An 18,773-nucleotide genomic window follows, 5' to 3' on the forward strand; every position below is an offset into this window, starting at 1 on the left:
AAATATAGTCCTCTTTTTCTGAGACTGTAAAACCCTCTGATTGTTACATGTAAATATCCTTATCAAGTTCTCCATGCAAAAATACAGTTTTTACATCTAACTGCTCAATCCCCAAATCATGCATGGCCACAATACCAAGCAAAGCTTGAATCGAACTATGCTTCACAATTGGGGAGAACACATCTGTGAAATCCACTCTTGGAATTTGACTGTAACCCTTTACAACAAGCCTTGCTTTATATCTGGGCTCTTCAACTCCTGGAGTCTCTTATTTCTTTATAAACACCCATTTACAACGAACAACCTTTTTACCTTTAAGAAGTTTCACAAGATCCCATGTTTTTTTCTTTGGAGTGATTCGATCTCTTCTTGCATAGCAAACATCCACTTTTCTAAGTCTTCACAGCTAACCGCATCAGAATAATTAGATGGCTCTTGGTTTGCATCTATATCTTCATCTACATTTAAAGCATAAGCAACTAGTCAGCCTCGGAATACTTCTTTGGAGGTTTAATTTCTCTTCTAGTTATATTTTTGGCGATGGAGTATTGTGGTAAAGAAGCAACTCTATTCTGAATTTTTGTACTTGCTTGAAGAGTCGACTCTGTTGTAGATTCTGGATTAATTTGATGTTCCACCTGCTTTTGATTTTCTTTATTGGAAGAGCCTTTAAGAGATAAGTTAGGTAGCATAGCAGTTTCATCAAAAACAACATCTTTGCTAATCACAACTTTTCTATTTTCAAGACACCATAACTTATACCCTTTTACACCAGCTTTATAACCAAGAAAAACACATTTAATGGATCTCGGTTCCAATTTTCCATTATCAACATGAGCATATACAGGACACCCAAATATCTTTAAATCACAATAGTCAGTAGGATTACCAGACCATACCTCTTGAGGAGTCTTTTTCTCAATGGCAACAGATGGAGATTGGTTGATAAAAAAAACATGCAGTAGAGGCTACTTCGGCCCAAAATGACTTTGGTAAGTTGGCATTTGACAACATACATCGAACCTTCTCCATGATCATTCAGTTCATTCATTTTGCAACACCGTTTTGCTGTGGAGTATGACGAACTGTCAAGTGTCTCACGATCCCTTCTGACTTGCACAATTTATTAAACTCATCAGAACAGAACTCTAAGCCATTGTCTGTGTGGAGGTATTTTATTTGTTTTCCCGTCTGTTTTTCAATCATAGTTTTCCAAGACTTAAATGCAGAAAACACATCACTTTTCTACTTCAGGAAGAACAACCAGACTTTTCTGGAAAAATCATCAATACAAGTATCAATAAAAGTTAGCATATAATTAGCTCCACCTCTCGAAGGCACTCTAGATGGCCCCCACAAATTAGAATGAATATACTCCAATGTTCCCTTTGTGTTATGGATTCCTCTGGTGAATCAAACTCTCTTTTGCTTCCCAAAAATGCAGTGCTCACATAACTTCAGTTTGCAAATTTCTTACCCATCAAGAAGTCATCTTTTGCTCAATTTTGCCATTTCATTCTCACTCATATGCCCTAAGCGCATATGCCAAAGTTTAGTAATATCATCATCTGACAAGGAAGAAGACGCAACAGCTGCATCACCAATAACAGTAGAACCCTGCAAAAACATATAACTTGGCAGTCTTTCTCTGCCCTTTCATCACAACGAGGGAACCTCTAACAGCCCAATATTGACCCTAATCGGACATAGTGGTTTTGGGACCACAAATCTGAGTTAAAAAAATATTTTAATATTATTTTTTGTGTTTATTATGTGTGAATTTGATTGTGTGAAATTTTCGTGTTTAATTTCATCGTTTAAGTGTCTGATTTAATAAAAGGGCTTAATCGCGTAAAATGAAAATTTAGGGGTTAAATATAAAAGCACCTAATTGTTGTTGTCTTTTTAAATTGGAGAATTTATGATGCAATAAGACCATAAAGTAGATAGTGGGTGGCATATGACATAATTGACCTTAATATATATGTTATATATATTTAATATAATAAGGTTAATTTAGTCAATTGTTAAATTAAACATTATAATTAAAAATAAATGATGAAAAGGTGAATGTTTTCATCTTTTCTTAGCCGAATGTTAAGCATGAAGAACCCAACTATGGCTTTCTAAAGTTCGGCACTTTCATAGCTTGATTAAGGTTAGTTTTGTTTCGGTTTTTGATAATTTTTACGTTTTTGAGATCGTTGCTTTGTGTACTACAAGACCCATCTTTAATTTTAGAATTTGATGATGATTTTGAGATATTTCATTGATGAATGTTTGAGCTTTTTGATAGTTGATGATGAAATATGAAAGATGGGTGAAAGATTAATATGTTTTGTCTTTAAATTTTTGGTGAAATTGAGTAATTAGGGCTAAATTGTGAAATTAAATTTTTGAGGGACTAAAATGTGAAATAAATGAAATGTGTGGACTTGTATGAAGCCTATGAACATTCGACCCTAGCATAGGTTGGGCAAATTTTGTGTATTTTGTGTTTTATGCAATAGGGTTAAATTGCAAAAAGTGTAAAATGTCAAGGGCAAAATGGTAATTTTCCCATTTATGTGTTTTTGGACTAAATTGAATGCAATAATATTTAAACTAGTTTATTTTGAATATATTTAGATCAAGAACCAAAGAAATCAAAGTTGGATTGGGGAAAAGCTAAAGTCGTCAACTAATCGTCCGGTTTCGATTTTACACTGTCTGAGGTAAGTCTATCAGCAATTTGATGTTATTAAATTAGTATATATGTATGTATATCTATTGTATTTTGATGAGCTGGAATTGAAAGTATATAGATTGAATTTGGTTTAAGTATGAATGATGTGTATATATATGTATCATGTTTGAAAATATATATATGTATAAATTCTTGTTTTAATCAAAGGTATAGATATAATACATATGTATACATAAGGTCCGAATATATATAAGTATATACATGTATAAACCCTTGGACTTGGTTAAAGGTGTGAATGTTATATATATGTATATGTGAGTTGGAACATATATGTATATACATGAATAAGTCTTGAATATATTTAAAGGTATGAATGTTATGTATGTATATGTAATTTGAATATGTATGTATATACATGTATAAGTTTTGTATTGAATAAAAGGTATGAAATGGTTAGCTTAGATTATCTATAAGGTGTTCGAATGTATGATATATTTTCTTTGAATTAATTTTTAATGTTATGAAATATATATGTATTTAAGTGATTCGATTAGTAAATGTATATTACTTAAGGTATGATATAAGTTAAATGATAAGATTTTAGTAGTAGAATTTAATTTATTAAGTTATATATATGTGTGAGTGTTAGGATGTATAATTAAGTTATTTAGCTGAATTTGGTATTTGATCTTTATATATCTATGTGGTTTAAAGATATAGTTTATAAATTATTGAGCTGAATTTTTATGTATGGATATTATATACAAATATAGTTCCAATATGAGTTACAACTTCTGTGAATTGAGATTTTCAAGCTCAGTGCCTATCAAGTTTATTGTTAGTGAAATAATTCAGACTTTACGTCTAGTAGGCTTGATGCCGGTGAAACATTTCAGACTATATGTCTAACAGGCTAAGTGTCAGTGTATAGAATTAGGCTTTAAGCCTAGCAGGCTAAGTGCCGATGAATCTGTTTAAAGTATGTGATTACATGCATTGGATATGTATATGATTTCAATTACATGTATTTGATAAGTATATAAATGTTTAGTTATATGATTTTGTTTATATTTAATTGATGAGCACATATCTATTCGATCTAAGCATTTGTTAAATATATATATGTGCATTCGGTATATGTATATATTAAATATATATGCATTAGGTATATGCATTTGCTAAGCGATTGATAACTATATATATTCGACAAATGTATTCGATAAGTATCTATATATGTATTTGAGGTGTATATACATTTGTTTATAAGTATTTGATGAATATGTTTGCATTCGGATATACATGTATTGGGTTATAAGTTTAGGATGAGTATATATATATACAATCGGATATAAAATGTGTTTAGTATATACATATACATGTTTGTTTATATGCATTCAGTTATAATGTTTATTTAGTATATATATATGATCGATTATATGCACATGATGTATATGTATACATCTATTGAGATGTATGCATTTGATGTACATAAATTTGATTATAAATAAAATGGTTTAAGGACGTGAATGCTAATATAATAATTATTTGTGTTATTTACGATTTCAATGAATTTAATTTGGAAATTATATGACTTTTATATATATTTTAGTTATGCTATAAACTTACTAAGCTATATAAGCTTACTTTGTTTGTTTACGTCTCTCTGTTTTATAGACTTAAAAATTCAAGCTTCAAGCTTGGGGATCGTCAACAAAGTTCATCACTCTATCTACTATCTAGGTATTTAAATGTTAGAACTTAACTTATGGCATGTATAGGCTGGACATTATTTTTGTATGTTGTATTTTGAGATACTGTTTATGTAAATATTAGCCATACGAGAATGGCTTATTTCCCTATGGTTTAGATCGTTACAATGTTGATGTTTTGTTTTAAAATAGCTAATTTAGATTTGAAATTAGTCAAATAGCCAAATATTCATAAGGTAGAATGTCATTTAGATTGAATGTTAAGAGGTTATAAAGAATAAGTAGATAAGCTCAGGTACAATTTGAGTTAAACAAATTTTCATATAGATGTTAAAATTTTTGAATTCAAATAAACGTCAGTTCTGAGTTGTGTTTTGTTTAGTAATGCCTTGTAACCCTAATTCGGCAACAGATTGGTATTAGAGCTACGGTTTAGTCGATTCTAGGACTAACGTAGCGTGTGGGGGTCTAGCTATACATGCCATATTTTTATATACTGCGATAGTGTGATGACTTCCGACATCTGAAAATGTGTTTTAGTATAGTAATGGATCTCGATAGAGCCATAGCTGATGATGTCGAGAGTATAGCGCTTGCTCCCACGCAAGGGACAGAGCCAGTAGATTCTAGACCAACCTCGAGTAACCAAGTGGGAGAGGCTAAACAAGCATTTTTCCAAATGATGAACGACTGGTTTACTCAATATATCCAGACTAATCCGGCTGCACAACAACCTCCACCCCTGACTAATCCATCTCCGATACCTGTGGTACCTCAGGTGATTAATCCAATGAGATTTAAGAAGCCCCGTGTTGATAAAATTAGAAAATACGGGGCCGAAGAATTCAGGGCCACAGTTAATGATCATGCTGAGTGGGCTGAATTTTGGCTCGATAACACTATCCGTGTATTCGAAGAATTGTCATGTATGTCCGACGAGTGTTTGAAATGTGACATGTCTTTCTTACGCGATTCTGCCTATCATTGGTGGAACACTATAGTGTCGGTTGTGCCGAAAGAGCGGTTCACCTGGGAATCCTTTCAGACTGAGTTCCGTAAGAAATATATCAGTCAGATAGCCATTGATCAGAAACGTAAAGAATTTCTTGAACTTAAACAGGGCCGTATGTCTGTCACTGAATATAAGCGGGAATTTGTACGACTTAGTAGATATGCTCGAGAGTGTGTGTCAACCGAAGCTATTCTGTGTAAGAGATTTGAAGATAGGCTGAATAAAGACATTAAACTTTTAGTTGGCATACTTGAGATAAAAGAGTTTGTGATACTTGTTAAATGAGCTTGCAAAGCCGAAGAGCTCGGGAAAGAGAAGAGAAAAGCTAACTTTGAAGATAGAGATTCTCGTAAAAGAACATTCAGTAAATCATTCCAGTCGAACTCAAAGAAATTCAGAGAGGATCATATCCAATCTAAAGCTACTGCAGGCTTTTCTAGACGAGATCGAGATCGACCTCCTGTGAGTTCACGAGCTACTTCAGTTGCTAGTGTTGGCAATGTTCGACAGAATAGATCAGAGTGCAAGCATTGTGGTAAATGGAATACTAGAGATTGTAGATTGCATGATCGGTCTTGTTTTAAGTGTGGATCGAAGGATCATTTTATTCGAGAATGTCCAATGATAGCCAAGCAAAACACTGCTCAGAGTACCAGACCGAGTAATATGTCAGTGCTTGGTAGACCACCCAGACCTACAGGTAATGTAAGTGGCAATCAGAGAGGGACAAAAGATACGGCAGTCCGATCTGAGGCTTGTGTACCTACCAGGGCATACGCTATACGCACTCGTGAGGAGGCTTCTTCCCCAGATGTCATTACTGGTACTTTCACTCTTTATGATACTAATGTTATTGCATTGATTGATCCTGGTTCAACTCATTCATATGTGTGTGAGACTTTAGTATCCAGTAAGACTTTGCCTGTTGAGTCTACTGAGTTTGTGATTAAAGTACCAAACCTCCTAGGCTAGTGTGTTTTGGTTGACAAAGTGTATAAGAATTGTCCGTTGATGATTCGAGATTAGTGTTTTTCGGCTGATTTGATGTTGTTGCCACTTGACGAGTTTGATATTATTCCGGGTATAGACTGGTTGACTTTACACGATGCTATGGTTAATTGCCAAAGAAAGACTATTGATTTAAGATGCCAAAATGACGAGATAATTTGGATTGAATCTAATGATCTAAATGGTTTATCGGCAGTGATATCCTCGATGTTGGCTCAGAAGTATGTAAGAAAAGGTTATGAAGCTTACTCTGCATATGTTATTGATAGTAAAGTGACTGAAAAGAAGATTGAATTTGTACCAGTTGTGTGTAAGTATTCGGATGTGTTTCCCGAAGAATTGTCGGGTTTGCCACCTATTCTAGAGGTTGAGTTTGGTATTGAGCTAGTACCGGGGATGACTCTGATTTCGATAGCTCTATACCGTATGGCACCGACTGAATTAAAAGATTTGAAAGCACAGTTGTAAGAGTTGACAGATAGAGGTTTCGCAAAACCGAGTTTCTCTCCCTGGGGTGCGCCAGTTCTATTTGTGAAATAAAAAGATGGAACTATAAGAATGTGTATTGATTACTGGCAGCTCAATAAGGTGACTATAAAAAATAAATATCCATTGCTGCGGATAGATGATTTGTTCGATCAGCTAAAAAGGGCTTTAGTGTTTTCAAAGATAGATGATTTGATGAATATGTTTGCATTCGGTTATATGCATTAGATATGTATTAGGTTATAAATTTAAGATGAGTATATATATACAATCGGATATAATATGTGTTTAGTATATATATATACATGTTTGGTTATATGCATTCAGTTATAATGTTTATTTAGTATATATATATGATCGGTTATATGCACATGATGTATATGTATACATATATTCAAATGTATGCATTCGACAGTACATATATTTGATTATAAATAAAATGGTTTAAGGACAGCAAATGCTAATATAATAATTATTTATGTTATTTACGATTTCAGTGAATTTAATTTGGAAATTATATGACTTTTATATATATTTTAGTTATGCTATAGACTTACTAAGCTATATAATCTTACTTTGTTCGTTTACGTCTCTCTCTTTTATAGACTTAAAAATTCAAGCTTCAAGCTTGGGAATCGTCAGCAAAGTTCATCACTCTATCTACTATCTCGGTATTTAAATGTTAGAACTTAACTTATGGCATGTATAGACTGGACATTATTTTTGTATGTTGTATTTTGAGATATTGTTTATGTAAATATTAGCCATGCGAAAATGGCTTATTTCCTTATGGTTTAGATCATTGCAATGTTGATGTTTTGTTTTAAAATAGTTAATTTAGATTTGAAATTAGTCAAATAGCCGAATATTCATAAGGTAGAATGTCATTTAGATTGAATGTTAATAGGTTATAAAGAATAAGTAGATAAGTTCAGGTACAATTTGAGTTAAACAAATTTTCATATAGATGTTAAAATTTTTGAATTCAAATAAACGTCTGTTCTGAGTTGTGTTTTGTTCAGTAATGCCTTGTAACCCTAATTCGGTGATAGATATGGGTTAGGGGTGTTACAGAACCTTTGGAAATCTTCAAAACCCCACTTTCAGCTGTGTATTTGTACCCTTTTGAATCAAGAATACTCAACGAAATTAAATTTCTCTTCAATTCTAGAACATGTCGTACGTCACGTCACTAAGTGTTCTGACAACTCCATCAAACATCTTAACTTTAATTGTTCCAACACCTGCGATTCTACATGAAGCATTATTTCCCAGCAAAACAACACCTTCAAACACCGTTTCGTAAGTTATAAATCAATCCTGATTGGGACTCATGTGGAAGGTGATCCACTCCTCGCTCACTTTAGAATTGTTGACAGAAGCGACTAAAAGTTCACCATTGCTGTAGTCTTCTACAACATCGGCTTTACCAAAATTTTCTGGTTGTTTTCCATTTTGATTCTCATCCACCATTTTGATCTTGTTTAGTACCTTATAGCACTCAGATTTAATGTGCCCTTTTTTCTTGTAGAAGTTACAAGTTTTACCTCTATTTCAAGACTTCGATCTACCCTTAGATTTACCACGAGGATTTCGTTCCTATGTCCTTCCACAATCATCATCAGCATTCTTATATTCTCTCCAACGAAGAATGAGACCCTCTCCCTAAGAGTCGATTTTAACCACAAGATACTTCATCTTATCATACGAGGTTAAAGAATCATAAACCTCATCAACTGTGAGAGACTCGCGGCTATATAAAACCATATCTCTAAAGGTTGAATAAGACGGGGGCAACGAACAAAGTAGAATCAACCCTAGATCTTCCTTATCATACCGAACCTCTATGGCCTCCAAGTTTGAGAGAATTTTTTTAAACACTGTTAAATGTTCATGCACAGACGCACCTTCCTCCAAACGATGAGCATAAAGACGCTGCTTCATATGTAGCTTGCTAGTTAGAGTTTTCGACATACATATTTGTTCCAACCTCTTCCATAATCCAGCGACGGTCTTCTTCTTCATCACATCCTGTAAAATTTAGTTAGACAAATGCCGATGTAACTGTGTTAACGCCTTTCGATCCTTGCGCTTCTTCTCTTCCTCTGTCAATGTTGAAGGCATCTTATCTACCCCTAACAGGGCTTCCTCTAAGACCATTTGTGCAAGAATTTTTTGCATCTTTATCTGCCACAACGCGAATCTAGTGTTGCGATCCAACAGCGGAATCTCATACTTCAAAGACGCCATTACCGTGATTGAGATGAACAACCCGGAAGCTTAGATACTAATTTGTTAAAAATAGAATGTCGGTAATAAAAATTTATCGCAAAGAAAAAGAGAGAGAAAAATAAAGAACACACAGATTTTACGTGGAAACCTTTTCAGGAAAAAAACCACGGGCAGAGGAGAAGATAATTCACTATGTCGAATTCGAATAATTTCAAAAGGAGTAGGCTATGTCTATTTATAGGCTTGTAAAACCATATTCCAATAGGAGTGTAGTAAGATTGAAACACCATATTCTAATCAATATCAAATAGATGGAGTTTAATAAGGTTTAAAAAATCTTATTCTAAAATAAAATAAAAGAAGTGTAGTTCTATATGGATTTTACTTTTATTTTATTTTACCAATGTATTCTATTTAAATAAGGATTCGGGTCACTTAATTCTAACATGACCTATTTCTACTCCATACTTTACACTGCCATTGTCTACTTATAAATACGATTAAAAGAATTGGAATTGTAAACTTCAATAAGAAAACCTGATTGCGGGTTCTTGGTATAAACATTTTTATTTTATTTCACCACCGTACTTTTCAAAATAAGATCATCCCACAAACTCCTGATATTGCTCCCCGTTTTATGAATTTTCAATTAAGCATTGACTTTGTTTTGGTATCAGTCCACCATGATTGCCTAGCAAACATCTACACCACCACTGATGACCCTTTGTCCTTACGACAAACCTTCTGTTTCAAGCTCAACATTGTCGAAAATGAGTACCAACTTCACCAAATTCTGTTTCCCATGTTTACAAAACTCCGAATCAACACAGCCTCTGTTGGTTATCACAGCTTCATTCATGAAATTCTCCAACGTGGACGAAGAATGTCACATTGGGTGCTTAGCAGAGGAATTAATTGTAAAGCGTTGCCTCTACGATCAGTGATACAGGCATCCATTATGGATCATTACAATGATGGGATTTTGATGGGAAGAGCTATCGCTAAATCAGAATCAGAGTTTGAAAATGTTAAAAATGGCTTTCATGCAGACCATAGCAGTTCGAGGCATGCAAGTTGCAGCTGAAGCATATGCTGCTGTTTTGTTACTTTTAGTTGATTTTTTGTTACTTAGCTACACTAGAACTAAGTTAGTAATGTATTTGATGTAATTTGGTGCTAATAGATTTGATAAATCAGCTTAACCAAGTGTGCAAGCAAAGTTTTATAAGTTTCAAGACTTTGTTAGTGGAGTTAGGTATGTTTATGTAATATTTTCATCTTTTGACAAGTTGATTACTTGTTATATGTAATGCTTTTGTTTTCAGAAATTGATGATGAATCATTCAACAAAAAATTCTCTTCTTGTTTTGGTTCTTATTCAAGCTTTCTGTTCTTAGTTGCTTGAGCTCGTTTCCTTTGTTTGTTTAGCAAGATATTGTGGCTTAAAGCACAAGAATACACAGAAAACTCTTATTTTGTTTTCTAAGTTCTTACAGAAAACATTAACGACGGCATGGTTCGGGCTAAAGAGTACTTGGTTAAGGAGATGCTAAAGACGGTAAGAATAGAAGTTGGAGATGAAGAAGACTGCATGATATGTTTGGAGGAGCTCGAGGTTGGGTTTGATGCTTTTCGGATGCCTTGTTCTCATAATTTTCATGGTGATTGCATCGAGAAGTGGTTGAGGCATGGCCATTTTTGCCCTATTTGCCGGTTTAAAATACCAGCCAATTAGGCTTAGATATGAACTTTGTGTATTTCACGTTCTTTCATTTGTTTCTTATTGAAGCTATTTTAATTTTTTTATAACTTTTGTAAATGGATTTAAAAGAGTAGTTATTTTACCAAGAGAAACTGATGGTAAATTTCCTTATGAATGTTGTCATTGTTGGAGCTGTAGATGATAGTTATGCAAATAGGAAAAATGAGTATGAGGAAAACATAAGAATAAGAACAAAACCAAATGATGCAAAAGGAAACCAGATATGATGTCTACAGTGATACAATACGAAACCATATATGATGTTTAAAATGATGCATGACATGAGTGAAAGACACGGTTTCATCAAACAGCATTGAACTACATGGGTGAGGAAGTTTACATGGTACTAGGAAAGCTTTGCCTTGAAAAGAAATAGCATGACTATTGAGAACCATGAATAGCTTCTTTATTAACAGAAAGAAAACAAAAGCATCTCTCAAGAGTCTGAACTTAAGGTATTTATACTGACTTTGTTAACTGCTTAATAACTAGCAGCTAACCATTTCTTAACAAACTAACTACTAACTCTTAGGGTGACTCATTCTTTAATATGCTTAGACATGAAATAAGCCTCCAACAACATTTGCTGCCGCTGACAAGTGTCCACTGTCTACCAGAGTTCCCCCAAACACTTCAGTAGGACCAAATTCCCGGTGTCAAGAGTCGTAAAATAGCCCCAATGAAGTGATCAGAGGAACTCCAGGGAACAGCTGACTTTCCCTTTCTCACGCTATGCAACACTTTCTTGGTATATTTATGCTCCGAGGGTTCGGTGTATAAATAGGCAAAGGTGCACAGTTTGAAATGGTGATCCACAGGTGGGGTAAATGATAGCTTTGATGTTGTTGAAATTGAACCTGCCCAATATTTGGGGGAAAATAAATAAAGGGATATAGCAGCGATAGAAGTGAAGAGAATAATAGTAACAAGTGGACAAAAGGCCTTTTGGACTCCCCAACTCTTACAATGTAAAGGTCTGTCCATTCCAACCTTTTCTTTTCACTTTTCATATGAAAAAGAAACCGTTTCTCAAGTATGAGACACCATGCCTCGTGATGGCAACATTAACTTGGCCTTGAGAAATTTTATTTAGTGCAATCTCTTGTAGCATCAGCAATACATAAGAGGCATAGTTGAAATGATATTCTGACAACAGCCTAACCTTGCTAGAAAAGCTATCAAGGATTGCTAGTTAGCCATGAAACTATACTTAATGATACAGCTGATAAAAAAGCATAATTCCCTTCAAATTAATCAAGAAAGATTATTTTCAGTATCTGATCCTGATTAACCTCAATTATTATGTAAGACACTGACAATTTTCTTCAGTATTGCTGACCATATATACTTTTATTCCCATGTGAAAAGTTAATCTAGACGCAATAACAGCCCAGATGAATCCTTAGTAACGATTTTTGAGGTCTTGAGTTGCATAAAATTCTGGCCATATATACTTTTTATTCTCTACCCGTCATTTTCTTCACCCCACATGGTCTCTAAGCAGCTGCTAGTTGAAATCTGGTATTCACAATGGACCTTTTTGTGTAATGCCTTCTCAAAAACATACCTACAAGTGTTAATGGAAGATATATCAAAGTTATTAAGGGCAATGCATATAGCGCTTTCTGAACTATGACAAGGATAGAAGCATGGAAAAGGTGTTGGGAGAGCTCATGTCCAATCATCTCAAGAATATTCTCTATCTCCACATCTCTAGTCCCCAAATGCCATAATTCTGGCTGGATTCAGTTTCAGTATTGCCATGTGTGGATTTGTTTTCATATCTAATGCCGGTCCGATCTGCTGAAGGGTCGCAATTACTTGGCCACTAGAGCCTTCACCTATAAATAGGTAGGTTGGCTTCTTATTGCCTAAGCATCTAACCGGGAAGGAGAAATAGAGAGTCAGCTGTCCTCTTGAGTTCCCCTGATCACTTCACTGGGGTTATGGGGTCTGCTCTTCTCAGAGCCTTGTTAAAGGGGAGGTCCCTGATGACCTACTGAAGTGTTTGGGGGAACTCTGGCTGCCACCTTACACTGATTACAGAGCTGAACATATGAAGGCAAGGTTGGCGGATATATAATCTTCTGTCTTCAACTTACACATATTATCATGTTTATATGACATACCATGCATCAGGATTTCTAGCATTAAGGCTTCTAGCCGTTCAAACAATCAGCAGTTCCGCAGGTGGACGAATTTCGGCTCTGTGATGTCCAAACAAAGAGCCTCTGCCTTCGCATAGTAGCCCAACTGTCACAAGCTTCTTTAGCTTCCCGTCTTCCCTAAGGTCTGGAACGTGGATCAATGGGATAAAAACTTGCCCTAGATGATGATGCAGGAAGGCAGGAGGATGGTTTATTTCTGTTACTTCATCGATATAATCACAGTCGTGTAGCTGCAGCGAAACTCCACAAAAATAAAGCAATCAAGGATCAGACATCCTTATTAAATAAGCCATCAAGAAAAGAAAAGAAAATAGAAGGTACTCTATTGAATACCAATGAATGCTGCCTTAGTTTCATGACATTCCAACCATTTTCAAGAAAAATACAACGAATACTAATGCTAGCAGTAAAATAATATTCTGGTATGTTTTTGAGTAGACCATACAAGCTGGTATAAGCTGTCATCTGTTCTTCCCAAATGATTTTCAGTTTTGTTTTAATGTATCTTTAATCGTATCAATCGTATGGCGCATGCAGAAGAATGTCTTATCTGTCATTGCACTTCATCTGAATTCTAAATTCAGATGAAAAATCTTCGGGCAAATTACCAAAAAAAGCCCTATTTTTTTAAAATTTACCGAAATGGCCCGGTATTTTATTATTTACCGGAATGGGCCATTTTCCCCGAAATCGCGTCCACGTCAGCGCGATGTCAGGAGATGTGTCAGAAAATCGCGTCCACATCAGCGCGTTTTGCTTACGTGGACACAAATCGCACTTACGAGGACACGATTTGCTGACGTGGATGAACAGTTTTTGTTTTTTAGCTTGGAAAACTTTGAAAGGCCATAACTTTTGGCTCGGTTGTCCGATTGAGACAATTTTTTTTTATTTCAAATACCTTTTCGAGATCTACGGCTGACAAATAGCCGAAGGCGGTTTGCCACAGTTTTCGTCGAAAAAGATCCTTTTTTGCCCCTAAATTTTGATTTTTTCGGTTTAAAATTGAATTTTGAAACATTCAAATCATTATTTTCCTTATTTATTTGAAGTAAACACCGGATTTTTTTACGTAATTGTTGTATTATTTTTCCGATTTGACACGTGTATGGAATAGGTCCGATAAATCGTTAGAACGTAAGTAATATAATTAAGATAATAATGATATTTCTATAATATGTTAATTAATTAGTTTAGCTTAGTTGGTTAAGATACTTGCTTTTTCCCTTAGTACTTTGGTTCAAATCTTGTTGGTAACAATTTTGAATCTTTTTGTACTTGTTGCTATTGATGTAATATTGAAGAGTTAATTGATTAAAAATAAATACAAGTACAAAAGATTCAAAATTTATTTTTCAAAATACCAAAAAGCCCTATATTTTTAAAATTTATCGAAATGGGTCCGTATTTTATTTTTTGACCGTTGGAGTCTGTTGTTGTGTGTGGTCGAATCGCATCCACATCGGTAGCGAGATGTCGGCGTGGAAGGAAATCGCGTCCTTGAGAGCGCGATTTCCTTCCACATCGCCTCTCGCTACGACGTGACGCGATTTCTGACGCGCACTCGACATCGCTACGACGTGGACGCGATTTCCCGGAAAAAGGACCATTCCGGTAAATAATTAAAGGGCCCATTTCGGTAATTTTTTAAAAAAAAAGGCTTTTATTGGTAAATTACCCAAAATCTTCATCTTATTAAATAATCAAATCATCATTGATAATGGAATCTCAGTGGTATATTTCCACATCAAGCGATGTCAAAAACTCAATTGATGGCAAATAAAATGGCTGCAAAAACCGAAATTACACGCAATTCCAACATTTGTATTAAAGGTCAAGATGCCTTAACATCATTTCTTATTCACAAAAGGTCAAGGTGAGGCATGAAAACTTCTAAAATTGCTATATGATTGAGATTGTAAATTTACAACACATAAATTTACACATTTTTAAACATACTAGTAGTAATAAATGTGCATTGTATTTAAAGGATATCTTAACTTATATTTTCAGGGTTGAGGACTCCTGGATTATTTAAAGTTTAGTGGTGAAATGATTTTCACTTGGTGATGAGGTTTTTTATTTATTGAGTTTCATTCTTATGCTTATGTATTTATTATTTTGAGAGGTGATGATTGAGTTTTGTCTTTCAGCTCACTACACCAAAACAGGCTTTTAGCGGCGTTTTTAGCGGCGTTTAGATAAAAAACGCCGCTAACGATCGATCATTAGCGGCGCATTACGGAAAACGCCGCTGAAAATAAGCATTAGCGGCGTTTTTGAGAAAGCGCCGCAAAAAACCTAAGCCTACCGACGTCATTTCCCGAGCTTTCGGGGATTTAGCGGCGTTTCTAAGAAAGCGCCGCTAATGCTCAGGGCTTTAGCGACGTTTTCAGGAAAGCGCCGCAAAAAAAACCTAAGCCAAACGACGCCGTTTTCTTATCTTTCGGGGGTTTAGCGGCGTTTTTACGGAAGCGCCGCTAATGCTCAGGGCTTTAGCGGCGTTTTCGGGAAAGCGCCGCAAAAAAACCTAAGCCAAACGACGTCGTTTTCTCATCTTTCGGGGGTTTAGCGGCGTTTTTAAGGAAGCGCCGCTAATGCTCAAGGATTTAGCGGCGTTTTTGATAAAGCGCCGCAAAAAAACCTAAGCCCAACGATGCCGTTTTCTGAGCTTTCGGGGATTTAGCGGCGTTTTTAAGGAAGCGTTGCTAATGCTCAAGGCTTTAGCGGCGTTTTTGAGAAAGCGCCGCAAAAAAACTTAAGCCCAACGATGCCTTTTTTGAGCTTTCGGGGATATAGCGGCGTTTTTGGAAAAGCGCCGCTAAAAATATTTTATCTTAATTGGTTTATTCATATTAAATAAAATTCAATTTATTTCTAATTAAATATTTAAAATCTTCAGAAAAAAATAATGACACGTAGAAATAATTTGAAATAAAACACATGGAAAAATTAAAATATTATTATTTAAAATAATTGTAAAAGAGATAATAATAAATTTGTTTAGGATTTTTGGTTTAGGGTATATGATTTATTTAATATTTAAGGCCGGTTTAGGAGTTTACATTTTAAGGTTTAGGGAGTATGGGTTTAGGGATTATGGATTAGGGGTTGGGATATAAGGTTTAGGGGTTAGAGGGTTAAGGGTTTAGGGATTAAAAGTTAGGGATTTAGGGGTCGAGTTAGGGTTTTGGGTTTAGATTAATTATTTTTAATTTATATTTTAAATATGTTCTTATATAATTGTAAAAGAGATAATAATAAATTTGTTTAGGGTTTTTAGTTTAGGGTATATGATTAATTTAAGATTTAAATTCGGTTTACGAGTTCATATTTTAAGGTTTAGGGAGTATGGATTTAGGGATTATGAATTAGGGATTATGGTTTAAGGGTTGGAATTTAAGGTTTAGGGGTTAGGGGTTTAGGGGTTAGATGTTAGGGGTTAAGATCAGTTAGGGATTTAAGGTTTAGGGATTCAGGGATCGAGTTAAGGTTTTGAGTTTAGATTAATTATTTTTTAATTTATATTTTAAATATGTTCTTATATAATTGTAAAATAGATAATAATAAATCAAATATATTGAAATTATAAGTATAGTTTAAATTATTTAAGAGATATATAATAGATAGATTTTATATGTATTGAATGGTTAATTTAGAGGGTTTAAGGTTAAGGTTTACTTGAGATTTGTTAAATGATAAAATTTTATACAATTAATTAATGCTTTTATATTTAAAATGTAATATAAACCATTTGATATATTTAAATATTAGTTTAAATAGAATTAATAAATAAGTTTAAAAAGTAATAGATTGATATGGATATTTATGTATAATTATTTATTTTGGAGAGGACCAAATTATAAGAAAAATACAAAATAAAATGAAATAAAATGATATGGATATATAGGTAATTATTTAATTTAGATAATTCTAACTTAATAATTAATTACAACCATTTTATCATTTGTTTTCTTATTAAAATATACAATATTTATTTTGAGAGTATTTTTTATTTTATTTTATAAAAAATCAATTTATAAAAAATAAAATAAAAAAATTTTGGCATAGCAAATCGGCGTCGTTTTGTTTAAAATGAAAAAAATTTTATGCGTTTTATGAAAAGCGCGCTAAAGGTAGGCAATAGCGGCGTTTGTTATAAAACGCAAAAAATTAATCAATTTATAAAAAATAAATTAATTTTTAGAATAGCAAAACGGCGTCGTTTTGTTCAAAATGAAAAAAAATTTGCGGCGTTTTATGAAAAGCGCCGCTAAAGGTAGGCAATAGCGGCGTTTGTTATAAAAACGCTGCAAAAAATAAATCAATTTATAAAAAATAAATTAATTTTTAGAATAGCAAAACGGCGTCGTTTTGTTCAAAATAAAAAAAATTTGCGGCGTTTTATGAAAAGCGCCGCTAAAGGTAAACAATAGCGTTTGTTATAAAACGCGCAAAAAATAAATCAATTTATAAAAAATAAATTAATTTTTAGAATAGCAAAACGGCGTCGTTTTGTTCAAAATAAAAAAAATTTGCGGCGTTTTATGAAAAGCGCCGCTAAAGGTAGGCAATAGCGGCGTTTGTTATAAAAACACCACGAAAAATAAATCAATTTATAAAAAATAAATTAATTTTTAGAATAGCAAAACGGCGTCGTTTTGTTCAAAATGAAAAAAAATTTACGGCGTTTTATGAAAAGCGCCGCTAAAGGTAGGCAATAGCGGCGTTTGTTATAAAAACGCCGCAAAAAATAAATCAATTTATAAAAAATAAATTAATTTTTAGAATAGCAAAACGGCGTCGTTTTGTTCAAAATGAAAAAATATTGCGGCGTTTTTCATAAAAGCAAAAGCGCCGCTAAAGGTAGGCAATAGCGGCGTTTGTTATAAAAACGCCGCAAAAAATAAATCAATTTATAAAAAATAAATTAATTTTTAGAATAGCAAAACGCGTCGTTTTGTTCAAAATGAAAAAATATTGCGCTTTTCATAAAAGCAAAAGCGCCGCTAAAGGTAGGCAATAGCGGCGTTTGTTATAAAAACGCCGCAAAAAATAAATCAATTTATAAAAAATAAATTAATTTTTAGAATAGCAAAACGGCGTTGTTTTATTTAAAATGAAAAAAATTTTACAGCGTTTTATGAAAAGCGCCGCTAAAGGTAGGCAATAGGGGCGTTTTTGTAAAAAACGCCGAAATCCCAACTTTCCCCCCTAAACCCCCTAATTTCCCACATCCAAGAAAAAAAATCCAAAAGCTTATTCAACTCTGTTTCTTCTCAACTGAAGCCAAGCCAGTTGTTGTTTGTTCTTCGTCTTAAAAACTCTGAAATGGATAAAAGGGGTCCAAAATCAAAGAACCCAGAACCAGGAAACTAAGGAAACGATGAGAAAAAGAGCAAAAAGGGATTGCGACTATTAGCTCGTGTTAAACCATCTGATATTTTCTTGAAATCTATAACCAAGGATGTTACCAATGTTCAGATTACATACCCTTGCAGGTTCTTTTTCTTGTTCCTTACTAATGCAACATATTCTGTTTTTTATATGATTAATTTTTTCGAAAACACTGTCATGCTAGTTTCTCCCTGCCGTATGATTCAAATATTTGTCCTTTGGATTTTGTGTTGATTGACTAGGTTTCTACTTTTCATTCTTTTTCATCTATTAATTTTAGCTTTTAACTCTTTTTTTCCTGATTTTCTTAATT

Source organism: Gossypium raimondii, chromosome 13 (assembly GCF_025698545.1).
Source record: "Gossypium raimondii isolate GPD5lz chromosome 13, ASM2569854v1, whole genome shotgun sequence".
Taxonomy (NCBI): domain Eukaryota; kingdom Viridiplantae; phylum Streptophyta; class Magnoliopsida; order Malvales; family Malvaceae; genus Gossypium; species Gossypium raimondii.